General features: G+C 42.0%; 1 protein-coding gene across 2 annotated transcripts in view; it reads left to right on the top strand.

Annotated features, from left to right (window-relative positions):
* The first annotated feature begins 198 nt into the window (after nucleotides 1-198).
* Nucleotides 199-14,834, top strand: part of TRIM66 (tripartite motif containing 66) — a 55,286-nt gene continuing 40,650 nt past the window's right edge. Inside the window, exons 1-2 of one of the 2 annotated variants that reach the window (XM_036028978.1) lie at nucleotides 199-1,934; nucleotides 8,254-8,412. The gene's annotated coding sequence lies outside the window, so the exon portion shown is untranslated. Of the gene's footprint in view, nucleotides 1,935-8,166; nucleotides 8,413-14,834 lie in introns of those variants that run through there. The other variant, XM_028517704.2, reaches the window with a different exon arrangement.

Raw genomic sequence — 14,834 nt, 5'->3', positions numbered from 1 at the left:
CATAGCCCTTTTCATCCAAACGTTGTCAATTTTCGAACTGCCACATGTAAATTTCCACCGGAATTTACCTTGACACCACGGTGACGCTCGCCCCGTGGATTAGAGAACCCCCCACTCAACCTGGACCCAATACCAGCGTCTCGCATAGCTGCTCTGACCCTTTCTGTCAGAGTTGCTCACTTGATAGGTGCACCACAGAATCTCTGACGTAGCTCTCATATAACTGTCCGTCCACATTTCTCTTCCCTACTTGATCAAATTCCTTAAGTGCTTGAGAATTATTTTCTTTTATCCATGCACTTCCAGTTCCTGGCATGTAGTACGGGCTCAACAAATGATAAACTGAATGAATACACCTACCCTCACTTACATTTTCACTTATAATAGTGTCTTAAGTCTCAACCAGCGGTCAAGATCCTATTCCCTCAGTGAGTCCATGTGTATATTATTTTCTGTTCTGTTTTCTGAAGCTAAAATATGTTTTAACTAAAATATCCTAGATTCTTCCTGACTGCCTGCATCTACTACCCTGGCTTCTTTACCTTACATAAGAGTAGTCTGTGAATGCTGTCCATATGCTCACTTCCCATTCGCTGTTTAATCCGTTGCAATCTAGCTTTCAGTCCTACTATTTGAGTGAAATTGCTCTTACCAGTTATCAATTAACCAAATACCAAATTGAACGGACTCTTCCTATTCCTCATACCTCTTGTTCTCTCTTATATTTTACCCCTTTGGCTTCTTTTTCTAAAGAAACTCTCCTACCTCTTATCTTTCTGGCTATTTCTCAACCTTCTTTTCGGGTTCTTTGTCCACCATTTAAAGGTTCTTCAGCCTCCTGTCTTTGTACCTCTTTTCATGGTACACAATCTTCTTGGGTGAACTCATCCTGGCTGGCCTCAATTCACATCTCTGTTGCTGAGCTGCACACCCATACATTAATTTAATTTCTGGTTAATATCCCTCGGATATTCTACAGACAAACCACATAACCATACCCAAAGACGCCAGTCTTCCTGGCTGATATGTACCTTCTTTATACCTTGTTCACCATAGCGATGCCAGGGAGACCTTAAAATTGTCCTAAGCCTTCTTTTCTTCTAAAACACTGTCACCATATTCTTGTGCCACTGCCCGCACTAAGGCCCTCATCATATCTTGGGTTCAACACCCTCCTTTGATCACCCTGCCAGCATTCCAACGCTCCTCCAATCCCTCCAACCATAATACCTCTGCCACGTTAATCTTCCTAAAAAAAAAGACTTTTATCCTTTCACTTATTTGATCAAAAAGTTCAGTATCTCCCTGTTGCTAACAGAATATACACCACTGGCCTTTCCAGCTTCATATCAGCTTCCTTGCTACACAAGCTTTCTACTGCAGCCAAACTGGGTACTTCTCTTATGCCCTTTCACCTGTGCTTGTGCCATCTCTCTAGTTTGGAGTGCTCATGCTGTTCTTGAGCATATATCCTGGATTTCCCTCAACCTTTAAGGCCCACATTATAATATGCTTCTTTTCAGAACATTCTGATGTACAGTGATAATAGCCAAATACACCTTGCAATTTACAAAATGCATCTGCCTCAGAAGTCAACACTATCATCCCCATTTACTGAAAGAGAACATTGAGGCACAGAAAGTCGAGTGACTTGCCAGAGGCTACGGATGGAGAGCCTAGCCTTTAGTCTCTCTCTCTCTCCAGATCTCCTACTTTTGCCATTCCCTCTCTGACCTCACAGGAGTATGGTCTTTGCCATTCCTTCAATCCTTAATCACCTAGTGCCTGTGACCAGCAGAAAGGAGTCTTGAGGGTGCAAGACAAAGTCTAAGAAGAGATCATCTTCTATTGGACATCAAAACTGACCAGGAAGTGTATAAGGGATGAGCTGAACTAACTAGAAACTACCCTGGGATGATGCTCTGTGAATTAAGGTAAAATGGGAAGACCCTTGGGAATGAGAGGTATCCTATAACTAGGGCCTGAAGCAAGGACCAAGATTGTCTGGGGTGGGGGGGTGGGGATGGAGGTAGAGTCCTGGGTGATGGGACACTATTTCTGGGTAGTTTTGCCAAGTTCTTTGGTTATAGAAGAGCTACATCCTATTTGTTAGGCCACCTGGCTGACTGGGAGGCCTCCCTGGGTGGACCAGCAGTACTGTTAGGTTCTTTGTTTACCTAACTTTCTTCTTATTGGTTTGGCCTCCAGGGTAGGGAATGCCCTGGGTGGTTATCTGGCTCTAGTTTCCAGCTGGCTCCCTCTCCTTTATAAGGTAATCATGTAGCTTAAACAAAAGGCCCATGTGGAAGCTGTCAGAGTGGGTCAGTTTCCCTGGGTTGAGCAGCTCTAGGAGAACAAACAGAGTTGAATTCTAGATCTGCAAAGTTGAGTAGCCATTAAATGACCTGTCTCTTCCTGTCAGGCACACAGGGCATGACCCCTGAGAGGCATCCTTCTCTGTGACATCTCTTTTGAACTAGAGCATGACATTGTGACATATGAGGCATCTGGGCTCTCCCAGAGAGTCAGGACCTCAGAAATACCTGTGAAATGAGCAGAAAGGAGATGGTGCCAGGCAGCAGCCTGGTGAAGCAGGTAACGGTGATAAGGACCTTTTAGCTACCTTATGCCTCTTTCCAGGTAGCCTCGTGGGCACACTGCCACTCTGAACAGGGTCCTGGTGGTTCCTCTCTCTTCCCCTCCTGACTTCATCAGCAGACCTATAGACGGCAGCAACAGTGTGGTGGGGTTCAGCCTTGTTTTCTGGCTCTTCATCTTTAAATTTGGGCATTTGGAAATACTACGTTGCTTTCCTATTTCAAGTAGAGCAGGGGTGTCACACTCATTTTCACTGGGGGCCACATCAGCCTCAAGGTTGCCTTCAAAGGGCTGAATGTAATTTTAGGACTGTATAAATGTAACTATTCCTTAACTACAGGCAAGGAGCTCGGTGCTGCCACCAGGTAGAAACAGGTGCTGGGCCAGATAAAACATGGTGGAGGGCTGGATTCAGCCTGCGGGTCTTATGTTTGCCACCTGTGAAGTAGAGGATTGTGAATTTAAGATGGGAAGAGCCAGAAATCTGTTCTAAGTGAGAATTAGAGAAAAACTTAGAAATCCAAATTTGTTTCAGAATGAATTTTTAAAAAAATTTATAATAGAAAAGACAATGAAGAATTTTTAAAAATTTTTGAAACATAAGTATAAATATCTCAAATCATAACACCTTACAATGCTGTTTCATGTCTGAATATTGCCTTTCAGCTCTCATCTACATGGAGACGGAGCTATCTGCAACACTGATGATCGTAGTATACAAATCTTTATGTTCTGCTTTTCATTGAATACTGTGACATTTTTCTGTATCACTACCCAGTCTTCATGATTATTATTTTTAACAGCTAAAGAGTAATTTATCTTTAGCACATACTGTAAGTTACTAAGCCATTTTCTTGTATATTTTGTTTTCATTTTTTCTTATTGTGTTCTTTGCTGTTGGAGACATGATACACTGAATATCTGTGTGTGTATATGTAGTTTTTTCTTCTGTTGAATAACTTGTCTAGAATAAATTCCCAGGAGAGAGATTGCTGGATTATAGGGTACGAACATTTTTGTGCTTCATGTTATGTTGCTATATATTTTTTCTAAATGGATCGTATCAATGTGTCAGCAGTGTGCATAGTTTCCAATTTCAGCTACGCCAGATTCAAGGTATTTTTTTTATCAGTAACTTTTGATAAATGGCAATATGGCACCTAGAGGAAAATCCATAGGCCCACAGGGCTTTCTTCGGCACAAAGTAAAAATAATCTAATTTGAGGATTAAAAATTTTGGGAGTCTTTCCTTTCTGGGCTGGATAGATTTTTAAAAAAAACTCTCGTTGTACTACATGGCAAGTGCATTCCTAGAAGCTTCATTGGCAGCTAGAATGGCTGCCCTGCTGCCATCAAACTCAGAATAGCGAAATGTGGAGAGAGGAATTCTAGGATCCTTGAGACAGCAGTTTATCCACTAGCACCAATGAGGAGCTTAAATAATTGAATATTAATTTCATTTCAGATGATAAAATTAGTAGAAAGAACACAGAAAGTTGGGTTTATTTCCTACCTCTCGATGATATTGAACAAATAGCATATTCTCTTTGAATCTTAATTTTCTTGTCTATATAATGAAAAATGGCTGGGACTCATTCATTCATTTTAGAAATATTTATTGAGTGCTTGCCATGTTCAGGCACCCTATATAGGTGCCAGGCAGTGAGGGGCAGGCACAGTGGGGAACCAGAAAGACGAAGTCCTGCTGTAGGACTGTGTCTAAAACAGTAAATGAGTAAAGAAATGGATAATGTATCACCATCAACACAGCCTAGCACAGCATGGACGCTGTGCCATTACCTAGTGTTTCTCCCATTTCCTCCCTAAAATGAGTCCATTTTAGTCATTTGTTCTGTACTACCCATGCAAACAATCTTTGAAATTCTTACTCCCAATATGTCGTGGAATGACTTGTTCTGTCATCCTTGGCAAGGAACAGAAACCAGGAAATATTTCCCTTCTCTCCCATCCCCGAATGTGGGATATGAGAAGGAGGTGGTTGGTGAGCAAGGTAGTCTTGCACGTGAGGTTTCCCATCCTGCAAAGTTCTTTCATTTAGTCCAGGTTTCTCCATGACTTAACATAGAAGTCGCAAAATAATTGCTGATACGTAATTTTTTTGATTCATGCTGTTCTTTTATGCTTTTTAATTTAATTAGTTGCCAATGTTTTAAAATTTAAATAAAAGCCTGAGTTTCCGGGTTTCTGCAAAACTAAGGTTTGTCAACATTGACCTACATTCTTTTAGGTGAACATGCCTTGCTCTGTAGGTATTTGAGTGTGCTGCCCCTGGCTTAAGCACATTCTGCCACCTTCTATCCTCTCCGCTTTCCAGGTCAGGGGAGAGGGAGGAGGGGGAAGGACTAAGTTATGGTGAAAAGCAGCCAGAGAAGGGAAAGGAAATAAGTCATTCGACCTTCCTCCACTTTCCCTAAATCACATACTCATTGGTTGGCTGTGCCTTTAATTTAATCTTGATCCTCACAGAGTTACTTCAATTGCTTTTCTGAGACAGGAATTAAATAGTTATTTCTTTATATTTTTACTCTGTGTAGAGTCCACTGGTGTTGGAAGGCCATGCCACTTCCCCTTTTCCCAGAACTGTTCTTCAAAGTCTAATACAGCAGCTCTCAAATTGTGGTCCATAGACCCGTGAGAGTCCCAGAGACCCTTTCAGGGGGTCCAGAAGGTCAGAACAGTTTCTATCGTAATATGATGTTATTTGCCCCTTTCACCAGGGTGATATTTACATTGATGGTGCCAAAGCCAAGGCCAAAGATGGTATGCAAAACTGCTGATATAAGTCATTGTACCACTGTCATGCATTTGCATTAAAAAGAAAAGAAACAAAAGGAAAAAGCCAGTTTCACTTCAGAATGTACGAGGTGTAGCAGTAAATAATTTCATTAGATTTCCATTCTTGAATACAGGTCTTTTTACTGTTCTCTTACAGTAAAAAGGAATTGGAGGAAATTGGAAGTATGCAATCAGCACTTCCGCTGCTTGTGCTACTATCTGAATTGCAAACTGAAGCAGCCTTTCTGGTGGGGGGCATAGAACACCAGTTTTACTTGAAAGAACAACTAACAGACAGACTGTGGTTTTACAGGCTTGGGAATTTTGTGGATGTTTTCTCAAAAATGAAGTAAGCCTGTCATTTCAAGGGAAAAACTGGCAGTATTTACTGCTGGTCACAAAATTTGAGTTTTCAGGCAAAAATTACAATTCTGGTAAAGTTACAGCTGCTTCTATGAGTTTGGCAACTTTCTAAGAGTTGAAGAATTTTCTGTGAGATTAGAGATTAAAGAGAGTGATTTTTTTGTTTGTTTTTGTATGATGACATGTGAATATTTGGAACATCTACATAAGTTGTTGAACCAGTATTTTCCAAATGACCAGTGCTCAGTGTTATAAAATTATGCCTGTGTAAAAGAGCAGTTCATAGTGCAAAATAGACCAGTGGAATTGAGTATACCAGAATAAGAAATGTCCATTAATGTAGTTTCAGATTCCGCATTATAACTAGCCTTTAAGAAACTACTCCTTGTTGAATTTTCATATAATATCAAAGATGAATATCCACAATTGAAAATTGAAATATCCATATTGAAATATTCCTATTTTTTAACTGTGTGACTGTGTGAGGCTGGATTTTCATCACATGTGATAAAAAAAATGTAACAGATTGACCTCAGAAGCAGGTATGGAAATCTAGCTGTCTTCAGTTAAGCCAGCCTTTGATGAGGTTTGCAAGAAGGAAAAGCAATGTCACTCTTCTCACTAAATTTATTTTTTGAAAATTGTTCATTTCTCCTAGCATGTTATTCATGTTGACATGTAATAGGTTTATTGTTATTTTAGTGAATTAATATTTTAAAACATCTCAGTTTTAATTTACATCATGGTAAATAGCAGTAGCTATAACCCAAATAAACAAAATCTCTTTGGGGTCTTCAGTAATTTAAAAATGTTCAGGGGTTCTGAAACCAAAAAGTTTGAACTTCTCAAAGTCTAACAAAACAAACTCAGCCACTTAAACCTTCCAAGAGAGACTGCCCTCATGTCCACTGGGGCTGCTACTATGGTTGCTTTCTGGGAACTACCTGCCCTGAGAGCCCCATAATGAGTTAGAGGTGAAAACCTACCCGTTACTTTATTTAGTGGCGTCTTGCTGGGCCTCCAAGCAGCCTGGCCTCTCCCATCCCCATCACCCTTTGTCCTTAGTGGGCTTGGCTCCCAGAGTCTGTGGACTGAAGTGAAAGTTCTCTCAAATAAATGTGCATAATTACAGAGCTCCAGATTTGAGTTAAATTATTTTTGTTTTGCTTCTTAAAAAGTACAAATGTAAAATTAGGTACACTCCCTTTGTTCTTATACAGTTATAAAACAACATAGTTTACAAATTATAAAAAAACCAAAAAAATCAAATTAACAATACTAACTTCATTTGCAGATGATGCGTTGCTAAAGTTCCTTCCCACTGTAACTGAAAGGTGGTGCTCCCTGTTGGGGCTGAGTTTGGCAAACCTACCCCCACCCCCCACCCTGATAATGATGGCCTGCTTTCCCCCCTCCTCCGCCCATTCCAAGTGTGTACTGTGACACACTCATCATCATGTGCCCAATGTCATCTATACTTCATGTGTCAAGAATGCATCCTTTACATATTAACCCTGCTTCTTTGTCTTCTCGTTAGCCTGAGATAAAGTAACACTGCTTGGTGTGAACTAGATCCTAAACTCTTACATCCTGTATTCATTGATATGTAGATGATCCAGAATATTTATACTTTAAAAAACTCATACCAGAATGAGACACTAGTTTAAAAAAATTATTGGAGAGAATTCATGAAAGCATGTGTGTGGACCTCAGCTTGAAAAACATTTCAGTAGTTGAAAGTGGAGTTTGGAATCAGACTGACCTGCGTTTGAATTTGAATTTGAACTCTGCTATTTTCCATCTGTCTTTGTGCAGCTACCCAACCTCTCTGAGCCTCAGTATCCTCAGCCTGCCCCTTGTGGTTTTATGTAATTTATAAAAGTATCTTAATCCCTATTTCAAGGGTAGCTGTGTGGATTGAGATACAGTATATAAAGCACCAGGCATACACTTGGCATTTAATAAATTTCCTTCTCTTTTCCAAAATGAAATCTTGAATCAAGCTTGTCCACTAATAAAGAGGCACAAGTAGATCTGGGACAGTTTTGAAGGCAGGCAAACCCTGCAAAAAACACACGACCTAGCAGACCCCTCCAGCCTTTGTTTTCCTCAGTAAAGATACTGTGGGTCTCTCTTTGGGCCCAAGGGAGGGGCTGAGGCTGTGACCTGCTGCAGGGCATGACCTCCAGTTCTGGGGAGGAACGGAGCCTGGGCTTCTGAGGCTTTGGTCTCTGAGTCCTCCCTGGCCTGTCCAGGAACATCCCCTTTCCAAAAGAAATAAACCAGTCTTTTTTTTTTAATATTAATTTTTAGAGAACAGAGAAGCAGGGGGGAAACACTGATTATTTGTTCTACTTAGTTATGCATTCATTGGTTGATTCTTGTATGTGTTCTGTCTGGGGATCAATCCCACAACCTTGGCGTAGCAGGATGATGCTCTAACCAGCTGAACTACTTGACCAGGGACAATCACTCTGCTTTGTGCTTCCCTTACAGGGAGTGGAGCTTGCTCACTCTACACGCTGCTTCACACCTGAGGATATCAGTGGAAAAGACCCAGCCCCAGGCACAGGCATGGGCATGGATATGGGCGTGAGCTTTATGGAGCTGCCACTAGTTGACCGGAAACACAGGAGTGGACAGATAGAGGCCAAGGTACTGACTTGCTCGTTGTGCCAACAGGACCTGCAGTATGCGGGAGCCTGGCTCCTGCCCTGCCAGCATTTGCTCTGTAAGGACTGCTTTCGGGGCTTGGTGCAGGAGCTAGGACAGGTCACCAAGGCTCCTGGGACTGTCCCCGATGGTGAGTACACAAGCAGCACAGGTTCACCTCCTTCTGTGTAACAGGTCTCTCCTGTTTCATAGGATCTGCATTTTAGGTGTAGAAAGAATCAGAATTTAAATGCCCAAAGGGACACTCATTGCTGAAAGCAACTCTGTGGGGAACCTGTGAGACAAAGCAAGTCCTCCTGATACCTGATATATCTGTTTCATGAGCTGGGGCTTTTCATGTTTGGGATTTCCCTACATTGGTGACAGACTAAGAACCTGGGGAAGGTTTTAATCTCAGGTTTGACCGACTCCCCAGACGGAGAGGATGTGTCCTGTGTCACCAAACTTCTGAGGCAGAGGGGTATGGACTGGGCTCCCTAGGGATGGTCAGAAACAGATTTTGAACAGACACACTGACTAGTGAACTACTCACCATCTAAGTTGCTGCCAGGCATGGAGGAGGAGCTTGTGTCTTGCCTTTGAATGTCAGGTTTCCTAGGAAACAGTCTGTGAGAACTGCAGAGTCCTTGGAGACACGAACCAGGTCCCTTTGTGTCAGTCCTGCAGCTCTGGGCATCTGATAGTGGTACGAAGAACATTCGTTGAATGAACTTAATAGGATGAGAAAGTCAAATAAGTTGATGGCATTTAGAAACATTATCTTTTGTGTGTGTGTCTTTGTTGTCAGTTTTTCAAGGTGATTTGTAACACAAGTCTAGGTTTTCTTTGAGGCAGTATAACTTTGCATTTGTCCTGTGATCTCAATTTTGAGCTCTTTAAACTCTTGGGCAGGCTACCTAACCTCTCTGAGTCTCTGCTGAGAGTTTGGGACACAGAGAACGTATGGATTTTTCCACAGAGAACTACTTTGAATTTTTAAATTAATATCTGATATTTAAACTTATAACTTAAACTATGTTCTTCCTTAAACTTTTGGTTTTAGCTTATAAATACTATTCTGTTTATAAATGTGGCAAAATTTAACAGTCATTTTTAAGGGCTTTTCATTAATATTTGATTATATTTACAAACTTGGTTAATATTTGCTTTTACAAATTAAATGTATTTTCTTTTTAAGTAATGCAATTGTCTAGCCAATAAGCTTACTTAATGAACTCTTAGAAACCCAATAAATTAAATTTGTAAATATGGTAAATCTTAAATATATCTTAAAAGTTCCAGCACTGTTGGGTTAACATCCAGGATATGTAAAGAACTCCTACATCTCAACAATTAAAAATGAACAACCCAGTTAAAAATGGCAAAGAACTTGAATAGACATTTCTCCAAACAAGATAAACAAATGACCATTATGCATGTGAAAAGATTCTTAATATCACTAATCTGAGGGAAATATAAATCAAAACCACAATGAAATACCACTTCACATCCATTAGCTACTACTGAAAATAATGTGTTGGTGAGGATGTGGAGAAACTGGGATCCTTGTGCACTGTTGGTGGGAATATAAAATGGTACAGTCTCTGTGGAAAGCCGTATGGTATTTCCTTAAAAAATGTAAAAGTATAATTACCATGTGATCCACAAATTCCACTTTTGGGTATATACCCAAAATAATTAAAGTTGGGCCTCAAAGAGATATTTGTCCACCCATGCTCATAGCGGCAATATTTGCCATAGCCGATAGGTAGAAGCAACCTGATAGGTGAATGGGTAAAAAAGTGTGGCATACACATACAGTCGGATACTGTATCATTCAGCCTTAATAAGGAAGGAAATTCTGACACATACTACAACATGAATGAATTTTGAGCACGCTGTGCTAAACGAAATAAGCCAGTCACAACACACACACACACACACAGGTACACTCTCTATGACTCGACTTACACGAGGTACCTAGAGTGGTCACATTCACGGAAACAAGAAGTAGAATGGTGGTTGCCAGGCGCTGGGGGGAGGGAGAAATGGGGAGTTACTGTTTAGTGGTATAGTTTTAGTTTTGCTCATTTTAAAATCCGGTGGCTGTTTTGTTGTTGTTGAGTTGTAGGAGTTCTTTATGCATTCTGGGTATCAGTCCCTTGTCAGATGACTGATTTGCGTATCTTTTCTCCCATTCTTTGTGGTGCTTTTTTGTTCTGTTTATAGTGCCCTTTGATGCGTAAAAGTTTTTAATTTTGATGAAGTCCAGCTTTTCTATTTTTTGTTTTGTTGCCAGTACTTTTAGTTTCATATGCAGGAAATCATTATCAAATCTATTGGCATGAATGAAGATTTTACTCTATGTTTCTAAGAGTTTTATAAGTTTTAGGTCTTATGTGTACGTCTTTGATCTCACCTAAGATTTTTAACATGAACTAATATGCACATCTCAAGGTTTTGTTTGACTCTAAAGTCAGAAAAATAAATTCATACTGATGACAATCATCAGAATCATAATGTGTTAGCCACATTTTCTAAGCTCAGTGGAAACCAAAGTCATAAGCTTTGCTGTCAGTAAAGCTGGGCATCTGAGTGTGAGTCCTAATACACCTGCTCCGAAACAGCCATGTCCTTGGGCAAGCTCTCTTGCCTGTAAGATGGGGATGGTAATGGCAATAAGTCCTCAGGATTGCTATGAAGATTAAATGGGAACATACACATAAAACATTCTGTACTATGCTGAGGATATAGTAAGAGACCAAGAAATGTGAAAAAATACTATTACTTAGAATTTGTGAAACTGAAATGAGAAAAAAAATCTGTTAGGTGCAAATTGGCTTGTTTTGGAACCAGAGAGGCAATTTCTTGAATATGTGGCAGCTTATATGTTTAGGTATGTCCTATGGTCTGGCTAGGCCATTGTTACCTTCACATTTGCATTTATGGGTGAAGAGTGGAATGATCTTCCTCTACCACTTGGGGATATTAGGACCCTGTCATGTGTGGTTTGTATGTCTGTCTCCTTCACAGGTATTTATTGACTTTTGTGTACTAGGCTCTCTGATATTTAGGGTACAGAGGTGAAAAGGAACTCATAGTCAGGGCAGATACCTACACAGATGATAATCATACCATATGGCAGGGATGTGAAAAGAAGATTGTTTCAAGTTCAGGTGAAGGAACGATACCTCTGGAAGGTTCTTCATGCACCAATTACTTACTGAATGTTTTCTAAGGGACTAAAAGAATGGCACCTGAATGAGCTATCTGATGAAATGCAGAGCTGTCACCTATCTCTGGTAAGTCTAGGGAGACACCCAATGCCTAAACTTAGATTTCTGGTCCATAATTTGGGAAGCCATGCTTTGAGACTTTGGTTCTTTGGAGAGAACTTTTAGCATGGCCACTTTACCCAGTGGAGGAGGAGCATAGATTTGCGGAAAGGTTTATCCGATTTCTGCCAATCTGGGGTCTTCAAAGGTAAAATATGGGAGAAGGTAGCAGATTGTCAGATCAGGTTGAATTCAAGTTCACTTGTCCTCAAAGTTTGTGATCTGCACTGTAGCACTTTGCTCTGGGAGATTACATGCTCACTGGAGTTACTGAACTGATGGAGAAACTCCATGGAGAATCATTGAGGGAAGAACCAACCCTGAAGCCTGAGTCATCAGGTGCAAATTCTTTAATTAATGCAGCCACAGCCTAGCTGAGATTGTCTCCAGCAACTCCATCGCACTAGGAAATGGGACTGCATCAGGCCTAGGGCTCTGAAGAGACCCGCTGGGCAAGGTCTTCCAAAGCTAGTGATGGGGACCAGAGCGAAGGCAGTAGTGTGCTGAGCACATGTGGTGGGCCATCTGGAGCTGGAGGCTCTGTGCTTAAAGGCTGGGTATTGGAAATGGATTTACTCAGTCAGTGAGAATACCTACTTGGGACTATTTAATTTTAAACCTAATTGAAATGGTCCCAGGTCAAATTCTATCTGCAAAGTTGGCCATTGAGTCCCAAAGTGATACTTGAAATAAATGTTACAAGCTCTGGAGGGAGCTGGCCTGCCTGAAACTGACATTTACTAAGTGCTAGATCTGTTTTCAAAATTCTCAGGGTGCCTGTGGTTCTGTTTGCTGTTTTAGGGGGGAAACAGCAATTAATTGGGTATGTCATTCCCCATAAAAGTAAAAGGAACATTATTCTTTCTCTTCAAATCTACTAAAAGACAAATACCAGCTTGGAGACTTTGATTCTGACATCAAAATGCAAGAATCTACTTGTTTAAGTTATCTTTGTTTTCCTATTGTCAGTGAGGGTGATAAGTAAAGATGTGGCCAGAGTCTGGCAGTCATGGCCCCTGGAGCTCTGTCTGGACTCTAGCACTAACTGCCTAGGAGATACTGGGCCTTTTCTGGCTTTCAGGGCTGGACTTGAAGGGCTCTAAGAACACCAAGTAACCGCCATAGCCTCATGCTTCCTGAAGCTAGTAACGGGTGACAGCGTGTCCCTTGTAAATTACAAATGCTGAAAGGAGGAGCAATCTCTGTTCCTCAGTGGGCAGGTGCTGGGGCTTTGGGAAGATCCAAAGAGAGTTAACTGATGCAAGATGCTACAACCTAAGAGTCAGAGTGGGAAATGATGTATATCTTAATGAGCAGCTCAGCTGGAGGGGCTCTAATGGCCTGGGGAGAGGGTGGGACGTGGGTGTGGGGTGAGATCTCAGCTACAGGCGGGCCTGGCAGGCAAGGTGACTGCTAGTTGCTTGTTCCAGGTGCTAAAGAGTGTCCAACCATTGTGGGGTCTGTTGTGGGTAGTAACCCAAGTCCCCCAGGCGGAGGCCAGGCTGCTGGGCTGGGCTGAGCAGGGTGTGCAGCAGGTGCAGAAGCTAGAGCTTTGGAACCCTATCTGCAGGATGGCTTCTTAGTTCATGAACAGTTTCCTCAACTTAATTGGCTCTCTAGGGCACTGGGAGTAGCACTGTGCACCTCAGAACAGTACTCGTTACTGGGAGAGCAGTTCCCCTGCTAATAAAGTAGGCGGGCTGTGTTGTGGGGGAAGGCTACAGCTAGAACAGAATTGCTGAGGGAGGGAGTTCTTGGTAACTGTGATTGAAGGGCAGGTCGTGGTGGGGTCTATAGTTTGCTGGGACTCTCCTAGTCAAGGGAGGGCAGTCGTAATTGATGCTGTGGAGGGTAGAGGGCAGGATGACACTTGGAGCTTATCTCTAACCCCTCACTGCATAAATGGGGCATCAGGATTCCAGAAAGGCCTGAATCCTGCTGAATGTTACATAATTGGTCACTTACAGAACCAGAAAAAAAATGTCCCGTTCCCTTGCCTGCCAGTCCATGGCTTTCCTGGGGTTGAGGGCCATTAAGAACTGCAGACCTAGAGTAGGAACTCTGCTGCCCTTGGTTCCCCCACTGTCTCTCTGTCTAGGCACAGCTGGAAGAGGGACAGTGGTTTTGCATGGAGTATGCCAGTGCATCAGTCCTTGGATTGACTCTTGAGAGTTGAAGTGAAAAGGGATAGAGGTGCTACTCTATCAGATGAAATGAGCCCAGATTCATCCTACCTGTACTTTCTGCCTTCTGCCATGGGTTCTTTGGCACAGAAAGCTTGTTTCACAGTTGGGTGGTTCTGAAGAGCATGGGCTCTGAAATCTCTGGACTATTCATGCCCCATCTCAGCCTGTCACCTGGCCTTCATGCCCAGATTCTGACTCTTGGCTCAGATCTGCTGCCTGGCCCTGCCCCACAGTCCCTGGATTCCCTGGCTTGATACCATCTCACCCATTTCCTCTGTTGGTTCTTCTTCCAGTCTTCTAGCTTTAACCCTGATCCCTCTTTCCTATTCTGGGCCTGTGTTTCTAGCTACTTCAAGGCCCCCAGTTGCTTATAGAAACTTAGCATGGCCTTCCAGGCTCTTCCCAATCTGACCCCAAACTAAGAGCCTCATCTCCTGTTGTTCCTCTATATGACCTAGCTTTACCAGTCTCTCCCCAAGAAGCCTCACCTTCTGACATCTGAAATCCTCGGTTTATGATGTTCCCTCCTCCCGAAATGCCTTTTCCTTATTGTGAACATCCTACCGAAAACTGAAGGTCCAGCTCAAATGGGACCCAGTTACCAGAACTAGAGCATACAGGGATGTGGTTAACTTGGGATTAAGCAGGATCCCCATTACCAAAGGGTGAGGCTAGAACTGTTTAAGTAGTTGTTGCTTAAGACCAGGGGTCAGCAAACTTTTTTGTTAAGGGGCTAGATAGCAAATATTTTTGGCTTTGTGGGTCATACAGCTGCTGTTACCACCACTCAGCTCTGCCACTGCAGCACAGAAACAACCATAAATAGTATGGGAATGAGTGGGCATGGCTCTGTTTTAGTAAAACTTAATCCACAAAAATAGGCAAATTGTAGTCCTCTGACCCC

The sequence above is a fragment of the Phyllostomus discolor genome, chromosome 6 (assembly GCF_004126475.2).
Source record: "Phyllostomus discolor isolate MPI-MPIP mPhyDis1 chromosome 6, mPhyDis1.pri.v3, whole genome shotgun sequence".
In the NCBI taxonomy this organism is placed as follows: Eukaryota; Metazoa; Chordata; class Mammalia; order Chiroptera; family Phyllostomidae; genus Phyllostomus; species Phyllostomus discolor.
The sequence above is the reverse complement of the archived record's forward strand: the minus strand, read 5'-3'. Positions and strand labels throughout refer to the sequence as shown.